The sequence below is a fragment of the Grammomys surdaster genome, unplaced genomic scaffold (assembly GCF_004785775.1).
Source record: "Grammomys surdaster isolate TR1022 unplaced genomic scaffold, NIH_TR_1.0 61, whole genome shotgun sequence".
NCBI classification, from domain to species: Eukaryota; Metazoa; Chordata; class Mammalia; order Rodentia; family Muridae; genus Grammomys; species Grammomys surdaster.
The window spans coordinates 8,158,123-8,169,085 of record NW_021604563.1 but is presented as its reverse complement, the minus strand read 5'-3'; positions in this window follow the sequence as shown (position 1 = coordinate 8,169,085).

Here is a 10,963-nt window from a genome sequence, read left to right as displayed (position 1 = left end):
TAGTGAAATTATCAGCAGGATTATACTGCCTAGATTTATTTTGACCATTTTTCTAGTCTTTGAATGTGTTGTTACCTTACTTTGGCTTTATTTTTTTCACTCTGAAAAGGGAAAGAAAAAAATTTATGCAATCCTTAAAGGGAAAGGATTGTTTAAATGAGTGAATTAGGTTCTGCATCTGGTTGTATAAATGTAAAGGAACACACAGAGACACTCACATTACATGTATTCTGACTCACTGCAGCTATCAACATACCCTAAAAATGCATAAATAACATCATAAATGTCACATTTAAAATTTTGATCAGGAAGAAAGAGTTATTTTACAGGGAAATAGTGAATTCTGTTGAAGCAAGAAAGGTTTGCAAGAAAGACTGACCTAAATGTCAATGGATATGTAGTGTGCTCTGAGATCTCAGTCATATTTTCTAGTTTTCTTTGACAGCATTACTCAGTGGGATGGAAAGTGCATGACCAGTGATTGAAATACAATGCTCTTCCTTACAAGGCCATGCTACTCTGGACAAGCTATTTAATCCAAAGAATCTCAGATTTGACCTCTAAAATGGGAATTTTTATACATAAAGCATCTAACACAGGGCTTGCTTTTCAACCTGTAGATCATAAAATAGTCTATACTATAATAATAAGTTTAGTTGAATCTAAGAATCAAGACCTGTCAGAATCCTGTGTAGTATGAAATAGATGTTCTGCTTTTGTTTGGCAACCATTTTTACTCTGTAGCAGAAAATTGTCATCAGTAAAAAGAAAAAAAAAACAAACTTTATGTATTCCTTGTTTTGCCTCTGATTTCCACTTTCATTAGCCTTCACTATCGAAAACTAAATACAATTCCTGTTTCTACATAGTTTTTATTTCTACTCCATGTGGTATACAGATTAAATTTTTCTCATATTTTTAACTTAAAAATTAAATTTTAACACATGCTGCTGAGGAAATTACAGTGGAACTAAAGTCTGTACAAAGTCTTACTTCCAAGAAAGAAAAATACATTCTAGAAACAACTGAGAAAGTTTAGGAAGAAAGGAACTAAGCAAATGGAAATGTTGTGACTAACATTCTCATTAACAAATTCAACTATTGACTTGGCATTATGTACTGGCAGATGTATGCAAATAATTTAAACTTTTTATGATGCAAAAAAAAATATTAGGAATGCTTCTGTGGATTTAAGGCCAGTCTGGTCTGCAAAGTTAATTCTGGGGCAGCTAGAGCTACATAGTAAGACATTGTCTCTAAAACAGAAAACAATAGAAAGAAGATAATTGAAGCCTCTTAAGGTTTATTACACATTTGGGAGGCAGAGCTCCTTCCAAGTTTCCTCCATCCAATTCATTTTTATGCCATTCATTTCATATATATATGTGTGTGTGTGTGTGTGTGTGTGTGTGTGTGTGTGTGTGTGTATGTGTTTGTTTGTATGTTTGTGCGTAAATGTATAAATGCAAATTGCTGAGTACATTTTTGCTTCAGGATTAACTCATTTACAATAGATAACCAGTTAGGGGGCTTATCTCTGGGAGAGGCAAATTCTTCCTGTCTCTGCAGTCATTTGTGGCCTGTAGCTCTTTGTCAATCAGTTGGACCTCATGAGAATTTTCCCCTTCTATTTTAGGATGTGTATGTATATTAGCATTGTTTGGATATTGTTTATGCATTTTCTATGAGAGAATAATGCCAATTCTATGAGAAACTGTTTTCACCGTTCTTAGCATTTAGAGAAGTGCAAATGAATCAGAAAATAAAATGACATTAACATTTTGTCTTACCCAATAATAATAAGTAGTATTAACAAAATAATTGACCACAAAATCAATAAATTGGTCTTAGCTCAGGCCTGGAAGATCATACCGGTAATCTCAGCATTTGGGAAGCTAAGGAAGGGTGATAACGAGGTTGACATTAGTCTTCATTTCAAAATGAAGTTTACTTTTTAGAAAAAAACTGAAATGATATAACTACAAATCAACAACAGCAACAAATCAACAAAAGTGAAAGAATTTGAAGCTGGCAATATTGAGCAATCATATCTACACTACTAGTCTTGAGTGTTAGAGGCAAGAAGATCAGGAGTTCAAGGGTAGCCTCTGCCACATACTGAATTTAAGAGTTTAAAGCTATTATATATTACATGACACATTAATTCAAAAACAAAAAAAATTGTAAACAAAACACAAACAAACAAAAAAATCCTGAATATATAGGAATGAGAAATCAGCATAAATATACATGAAATATTTAAGATAAAGTATTCCTTTCAAAACTATGATATCTGTGTAATGACAAGGTTGCAGATAATGTTCCTTGAAACAATAAAATTATGCAGGATAAAATTTATTTTTTTCTACAAAATTAAGTCTTTAAAAATCAAGGGTTTTAGGCCCCAAAGGTAGAAATAGTAATCTTGCTGCATAACACCAGTAAGAGATAAGTAACTCATCATCACAAATTATATAAAGACATAGTTGGTGACTAAATGAGATTGAGCATTTCAGTCCTCCAGGCTAGTAGCACACATCATTCTTTATTTTTCTATAAGATCTTCCTAATTGACTACTGCATATCACAGATTATAGTTCTAAAGAAAATCCTACTATAGTTTCTTTGTCTATGTCTGTTTTTAAAACTATAAAAAGAAAGATCTTAAACTCTAGGGTACCAGAGTTGTTAAATTAAAAAGATTCTTGTTTTCATTTCTTTTTGTAAGTTAAAAATGTAGTTTATTTAAATTAAGTTAGTAAGGACTTAGTAGTCTCCTGCCTTTAAATATCATGTTATTGTCACACCCTGTCTTAGTTAGGGTTTACTACTCTGGACAGATGCCCTGACCAAGGCAAGTCTTATAAAGTACAACATTTAATTGGGGCTGGCTTACAGGTTCAGAGGTTGAAACCAGTATCATCAAGGTGGGAGCATGACATCATCTAGGCAGGCATAGTTCAGGCAGAACTGAAAGTTCTACATCTTCACCTGAAGGATGCTAGTGAAGGACTAATTTCCAGGCATCTAGGAAAAGGGTCTTAAAGCTCATGCCCACAGTGATACACCTACTTCAACAAGGCCACACCTTCAAATAATGCCACTCCCTGGGCCTAATATATTCCAATCATTACACACTCTTTTGACAAGTTATTATTTTATAGGTACCCAGTCATCCTCAGACTATCATTGTGAGAATTTCCTGTCTGATCAGTATGTCTTCTTTTGCCTCTCATTTTCCTATCAAATTATAAAAATATATTTCCAGCTTTAAAGATTTAATTGCACATGAAGACTTGATATAAAAATACAGTAGAAGAAGGTATGGTAGAAAAAGCAATGCCATGTGTGAGGGAAAATATGTTAGGAAGTTTGACAAGAATTGGGCATGCCTCTCAGTCTTGATATGTTGCTAAGAATGAAGATGAGATTGGTATTGAATTGAAATTTGGAGGTTTGCAATTTTCGTACTTTTTAGCTATTAAGTTAATACATGTATTCTATAATTTTGAGTTGGAAAGGTATTATGAATCAAACATGTTAGAAATATATTTCTCCATGTAATATATATACTTTATAAATATTCTTCTGTACAAATATTGCACTCTTGTATATAACTAGCATTTTTTTCTCCCAGAGGAAAAAATACCTGCCTATTACATAAGCCAGCTTTTCATTAGTTTAATCAACACCTGAGATAATGACATAACAAAGAGTTTTTTACTGTGACTTGGGTTTTATAACTGTTAAGTCATGATCTGCTGTTTCCATGTCTTTGAGCTCTTGACTGAACATGGTGGAAAGAGGACACAGTGAAACAAAATTGCTCAACGTATGGCCATGAAACAAGTACAGAAAGAAAAGGACTTGGGCACCACCTCCTTTAGAAGGTATGCTCTTAATAAAGCAAAAACCTACTTACAGGTCCTATCTCATAAATTTCAACCTTTATCCCAAGAGTAACAAGCTAGAATTTAAGCCTTATAGCACAGGGACCTTTGGAATACATTCAAGATCCAAACTCATCATTGGCACCTAGTAGTCTATAGTTTCAACTGTTCCAACATTGTGGAAAATTCATCCTAGGAACTCTTCTATATGATCAAGTACAACTTATCTTTAATCTTTTGTAAAAAATAAAATGCAATTATTCCTTGCATATTTCTAGGATACAATAGTATAGCAGGCAGAAGGTAAAGAGTCTTATTCCAAAAGGAACACTTAGGAAAACAAAAATTTGCATCTTAGACTGTTATAAAATTGCAACCAAAAGGGGCAAACATTGTATACTGTAGTTCCATGTCCAGCATCTGAGGCAAGATGTAATCTTGTAAATGCTTGGTCAGCCTTGATACAAAAGCTTTGTAGGTTGCACTTCACATGGCCATTCTTGCTGGCTGTTCCTACTGCTAATCAGTTTCTTACCATGTGACCTACATTTGTAACCTCAATTTATTTGCATCTCTGTTGTATATTTACCTTCACTCTCATAGTATCACATACCATCCTGTCATAGGCTGGTTGCAAGATCTGACTCTGTCAACTTTTCTTGCCCCTTCATAATTCTTGTATTCTGTATGTCAGCAAAACCAGTAGTATTTTGAGAAGGTATGATAACAGCAGAGGCTGTATCTGGAACACCTGAATAATAGTGGGAAGAGATACAGAGTTCTCCAGAAACACAATCAAGTCATCATTTCTAGCTTCAATGCCGAGAACAGTGCTAGAGTTTTTTTTTTTGTTTGTTTGTTTGTTTTGTTTTGTTTTTTAATAATCACAATACTGAAACTGCTAGTGAACATTTTTCAAATTTCTCCTAAGGAAAATGCCTACAATGGAATTGCTCCATTAAAAGTCATGCTTCAACAGATAGGGAATCTAATTTTAATTTACATATCTTTGGTAGAAGCTCTTAATCCTAATTAGAATGCAAAGAAAAATTAAGAGCTTGACCAGACCAGATGATTTGGCTGGAAGTTAGTAAATGTTAAGATAAACTTCTAATTTCAATATAAATTAATTTATACTTCCTATTTTATACTGAGACCCTTCTTATGTTTAGTTGAAAAAGGACACAAGACTGCTGTTAGACAGCCCATTCTAATCTGACTGTGAAATGTTAATTGAAAATCTGTTTGGTAAAGAATTCCAAGAGATGTGCAAATGCTGAACATAACCCAATTAACATTTCAACATGACTTTGTTGAACTTTTTTTTTTTTAAACTTCTCTGGTTGTGATTTTCCTTATGCACCTTGATTAAACTCTGTGAAAGGTAGTTTGTGAGTGGACTATGAATTACAGCTAAGTGAGGAAACACTAGGAAGGGAAGCTGAGTTAGGGAACAAGGCATAGTTACCCACCTTTGAATCTGCAGCAGACGAAAACATTTCCAATTTTGAGATATTCCTTATTAGCTGACTCTTTCTGAAATACTTCTTAATGTTCCTCTCCTCTGCATTTAAGGATCCATTTCACTCACACAGTGCTGTGCTGTGGCAAAATTGCCACCACCAGTAGATAATAGAAAACAGTGACTCAAAAGGGGATATTTTGCTTCTGTTACCTTGCACAAGACTGTCAAAACCAGGAGAGTATGGCATGCTTGTCTGATTACAAAACCTCTTTCTTTGAAAATGTGTGCTAGTAGTACAGCAGCAAACTGAAGTACAGTAAAGCTGTCATCTTTGCGCAGTCTTGGGGAATATGTACTGTAGCTGCCACACTGGGTCCCTAAGTACAAAAATCTGGTTTTCAAACTTTCTTTTTAATAGTATCAGAGAAAAATCTTTAATTTCCATAAGGACCCTGACTAACTCTGAGTTCCAAAGCATTTCATTTTTTTGTAGCACCCATGAAGTTTAAAGTAGTGAGATCTCAGTCAATCAGAATAGGTAGCTTATTAGCTGGATCATTGTTCATGTAACATTTTCAGCTCTGTTCTTGCAGTAAAGAAGCATCTGCATCAAGGAACTAAAATGACAGTGTATTATGTACATAGTGCTAAAAGTTGCCTAGCAATAATTCATTAGATAAAATAAAACAGCATTGTCTTTTTTTAAAGCCATCCATGGTCCCAGATGAGAATACATACATATGATCTGATCTTGGCAGCTTAACCTTAGCTATGAAGCTGAAAATGTTGTCATAGAAAAATAATTCCTGTGTCCTTGATATTATGAAATCTCCAGAAAGGACTGCTTTAAAGATAACAAAACAAAACAAGGGCATCTACACAGATGTGAAAACATGAAACTCCTCAATACTGTTTTGGTAACTCCTAGAATGAGTTGCAGTGTATTCTTGTCTGTGACAGTCTCCACATGACACACATTAAAATGCATTGCAAATGGACCCACCCTGAGATAGTATGCAGGCATCTTTATTATTATTCTAAAGCATTCCAGATGACACTAGCAGTCAAGACTTTGAATCCATAACCATGAGACACATGTAATTTTTAGACCTCAGTGGATGCTGCCTAACATTGGGCTGTAAGGCTGCATAGGCTCATTTGCTCTGCAGAAAAATTTGAGCTAGCTACTGGCCAGTAGCCTGAAAAAAAAAGTAAAGCTTTTGTGGTTTTTGAAGAGAGCCACAATGTGGCCTGGAGATATTGCACCCACCCCCTTCATGGTGGCTTCTTTAATAACAATGCAATTGGTCAAAACAATTTGGAGAACAAAGTTAGATTTTTAAAGAAGACTATTTTTTCGATGCTAACAAAACTTCTCATAGATATTGATATTTAAGATTAAAATTTGTTATGATAAATCTTAAAAATGGCTATTTGTTAATTGCATAGATTTCCTTTTCCTAGTCAAAAGACTATGGTCCTCTGTCCTCATAGGGAGTCAAACCCAAGTTTTTTCATGAATGTAAAGCTGTTCACCATTTTCTACACCTTCTAGCACACAATATGATTTAACTTTTGGTGTATTTGCTTCATATTATATTCATTTCCCCAATGACCCTCTTTTTTTTTTTTTTTTTGCTGTATTGATCTTTTTACTTTGAACCTAGAATAACACTCCACAGGACCCCTTTAAAAATAAGTTTTAATATTAAAACCAAATACATAGTTCAATTAAAGTCACCTACATTTGTTGTTCCAATTGTTATGCTTCACATAGTGATGAACAAAATCATACATGTTGATTGATACATACATACATACTTGCATACATACATACATACATTGATGCATACATTCCTGACAAAATCATACATATTGGTGAAAGTTTATGGTTTATTATATTTGTTGCAGATTCATGATAATGAGGCCAGAATTTAAAATATTGTATAAATGATGATTTACACCTTTGAATATAATCTGCTTACACAATTCAGCTGGTAATTCAGTATCTTAAAGTAGGTTTTCAGACCCACAAACATCTAGCAGATGTCCCCTTATATTTGAGCATTTTTGGATCTGATGCCATTGAATAAAAAGACATAAGCCTAATGACCTCTGATTAGTTTACAATTTATCATTTTGTTACTATGTTTTTTCTGCATTAATTCTGTCATTTCTTTACCTGAAATATTTACAAAATATTTCATCTTCCTCCTTGTCCATAAAATTTATTATGCAGAAGGGCAGTCTATAAGTTGCTACATTCTTGACTGTGTGTGAGACTGAAAATAGTTGTAAATAAGAGTACCAGCTTTCATTAAGGTGGTGATACATTTCCCAGGTGATGAAAACTATCCTGAGTATTCTTCAAATAGATGCTATCTATATAGGAAATTACTAGAACTATAATAACATGGAACAGGTGTTATAATTTATGTATTTTTTGGAGTGTGCTAAATGGAAGAGAGATACAATGCCGTTTTAACTAAACACACACACACACACACACACACACACACACACACAAATGGCAGGGAGACAGATACAGGGACAGAGACAGAAACAGAGTCAGGAAAGAAATACGGCAAAAGAATCCATTATAAGACACAATTTAAGTAAATATTTAGCAAAGTAGAAATAAAAAATACCATACATTCAATTTCTAATGATCAAACACTGAAACAATGTAACTAGAGACAAATATAAATTATAAAATGTATATTTCAATAGAGATTGATGCATAATTATTTGTTCTAAGATAATAAAGTTGCTATCTTCCACAAATGTAACTCATTTGTCAATGAATGAATCAGTAAAATACTGATTAGAAAACAGATGTCTTATTTGGTTGAATAATTTTGCATATTTTACTAGTTAAAAAGCTATTGAATGGATAACTAACAAACATTAAAATGAATTTTTAGAAAACCTGAGAGTAGCAAATAAAAGAGTATTTATAAGAGAAGTTAGAAAAATACAAAGAAACAGAATGAAAGTTTATATAAAAGAACCTCCCACCTACAACTCTATTGTTTAAGAAAGAACCAACCAGAACTCCAGAGCTCTCAGGGACTAAACCACCAACCAAAGAGTACAAATGGGGCAACCTCTGGCTCTAGCTGCATATGTAGCAGAGAATGGCCTTGGTAGGCATCAATGGGAGGAGAGTTCCTTAATCCTGTGAAGGCATGATGCCCCAAGGTAGGGGAATGCCAGGGAGGGGAGGCAGGAGTGGGTGGGTGGATGGAGAAACACCCTCATAGAAGCAGGGTGAGGGCAGATGGGATAGGGGGATTCAGTGGGGGAACTGGGAAAGGGGATAACATTTGAAATGTAAATAAAGAAACTATCTAATAAAAAAAAGAAAGAAAGAAGGCATCCCTACTGATACTAATAATCTAACCTCAGTATAGAGCCTTGTGGCAGCTACAAAGAGAATGAATAAAAATATCACTTGAAGGAAGGACTTGCTACCAGAAACAATGCTATTCTTCAACTATACTTATTTCAGCATAAAGTAGCTTCTAGATTGGGATGTTGTTCTGAGAATGTCTTTGAAACTTAAAGGTCTAAGATAAAGGCAATATTGTGTGTTGAGCAAAATTTGGATTATTTATACCGCTACTGTATTGTCATGTCATAATAGATATACAAGAAGCTAAAATTTTGTAGTATTTGCCTAAAGTAGCCTTTATTATCTTAAAGAAGTAAGTGAATATCTCAGTCTAATATTCTCAAGAATTATCCAGATTACAAAGATAAATATATGAGGTATTAGCACATGGAGGGTGTTAAGTACAACATAATGAGGGTTAGCCATACCAGAGAGTTGGTTATTGAGCAATGCAATAGGTAAACCACTGCAATATGACAGATACTAGGAGATAAATGATATTAGCCACCCAATGAAAATATAAAATGTTCATCTTTGTTAAACATCCATAAAAAGGAGAATAGAAAATAGATAGGATGTTCAAAGGGGTATTGAGAAGGCATTGGAGTAAAAAATACAGTACACTTTGGAGAGTTTTGCTCTAAGGAAAATTATAGGTGATAATACTGGAAAAGGGTTGTAAATACAAAAGTTTATTAATGTATTAAATCTGAAGAGATATTTTGCTTTTCTGGTGAATGAGATACTACAAAAATAAAATATGTTTTCAACTATTTGTATCTATCCAAAGGAGGCCAATATTTTAAAGATACAAATGTACTCTAATGGTCAATTCAGCATAATTTATAATAGTCACAATATGAAAACAAGTATACATAAATTAATAGATGGATGGAGAAAATATTCATAGAGAAAAAATAGACACATGAAATGTTGATCAACTAGAAAGAAAAAAGTAGATATTGTTATTTTCTTAATATATATAAACATGGAGGACATGCAAAACAAAAATGTATAATCATAAAAAAAGAGTAGAGGCTACATAGATGAAATTATACAGTGATTACTGCTAGGATGTTGGCAAGAGGTCAATAACAGACATGTAGGGTAAAACTTGTCTTAAGATAAGGTACAACACAAACAATATCTGAAAAGAATTTCCATGCATTTAGGCTTCTTTAATAAAAGAAATAGACATTATCTTTTCTTATCATACAAATAAAATATCAATGAAGAGGACTGTGAGTGTATGGACATATTCATTTGCTTAATTATACTAACCATAATTATTTTGAACACATCCACACTAAAATCAATTAATTTTATGTTGATGGAAATTGACAAGCAAGAGGGAGAAATGATATTTCATTTCTAAGTACTCAAATTTCAGCATACAATATATTTTTTTGATGTGAAGGAGGAAATCTCCCATGTCACTACACTGAAGCATAGACAGTCTTTCAAAAACTAGAAATCGTTCTCCAAAAAGTGGTTGTGTAAGCAGAAATTCTACAAGAACTTGCCTTGCAATGCATTAAAAATACAAAGTTTGGAATAGATATCAGAATAGTGATGCATCCTGAAACAGATGAGTGGACTGAGATATTATAGAGGTGTTGAGTCTGACCATTACTGACCAGTATTAAACTATGTATTAAAGCAACAGGCTTTAAGGCATATTTTTCAAATAATGTTAGTGAAGTCTAACGTTCACTGTTTCAGCATTACTATACATTCATGAACATGCTCAGAAAGCAACATGTACATGTAGCATAATCAAAGCAGGCTTTCCATTTCTCAGTGAAATAGAAGTATAGCTATTTTATTGTGAAAACAAACCTTAGAAATCACATCACATCCTATCTTTAACATTTGGTTATTAGGAAGCCCATTAAATTTGTGGATGTTGACAAAGATCACAGAAGCTAAGTAGGGAGAGAACTAGACTTAGAAATAAGAGGTTATGTCTCAGTGTATTGTTCAGCATTATGGAAGATTTAGAAGAACAAAGTAAGTACATATTTGCCAACATCAATAACATGTGGATTTAGTTCAGAGACTGTGCCAGGGCAGGAGCCTATTTCATAGCCAGTGCCATTCCATCCCATCCCATCCCATTCCATCTCATCCCATCTCATCCCATCCCATCCCATCCCATCCCATCCCATCCCATCCCATCCCATCCCATCCCATCCCATCCCATCCCATCCCATC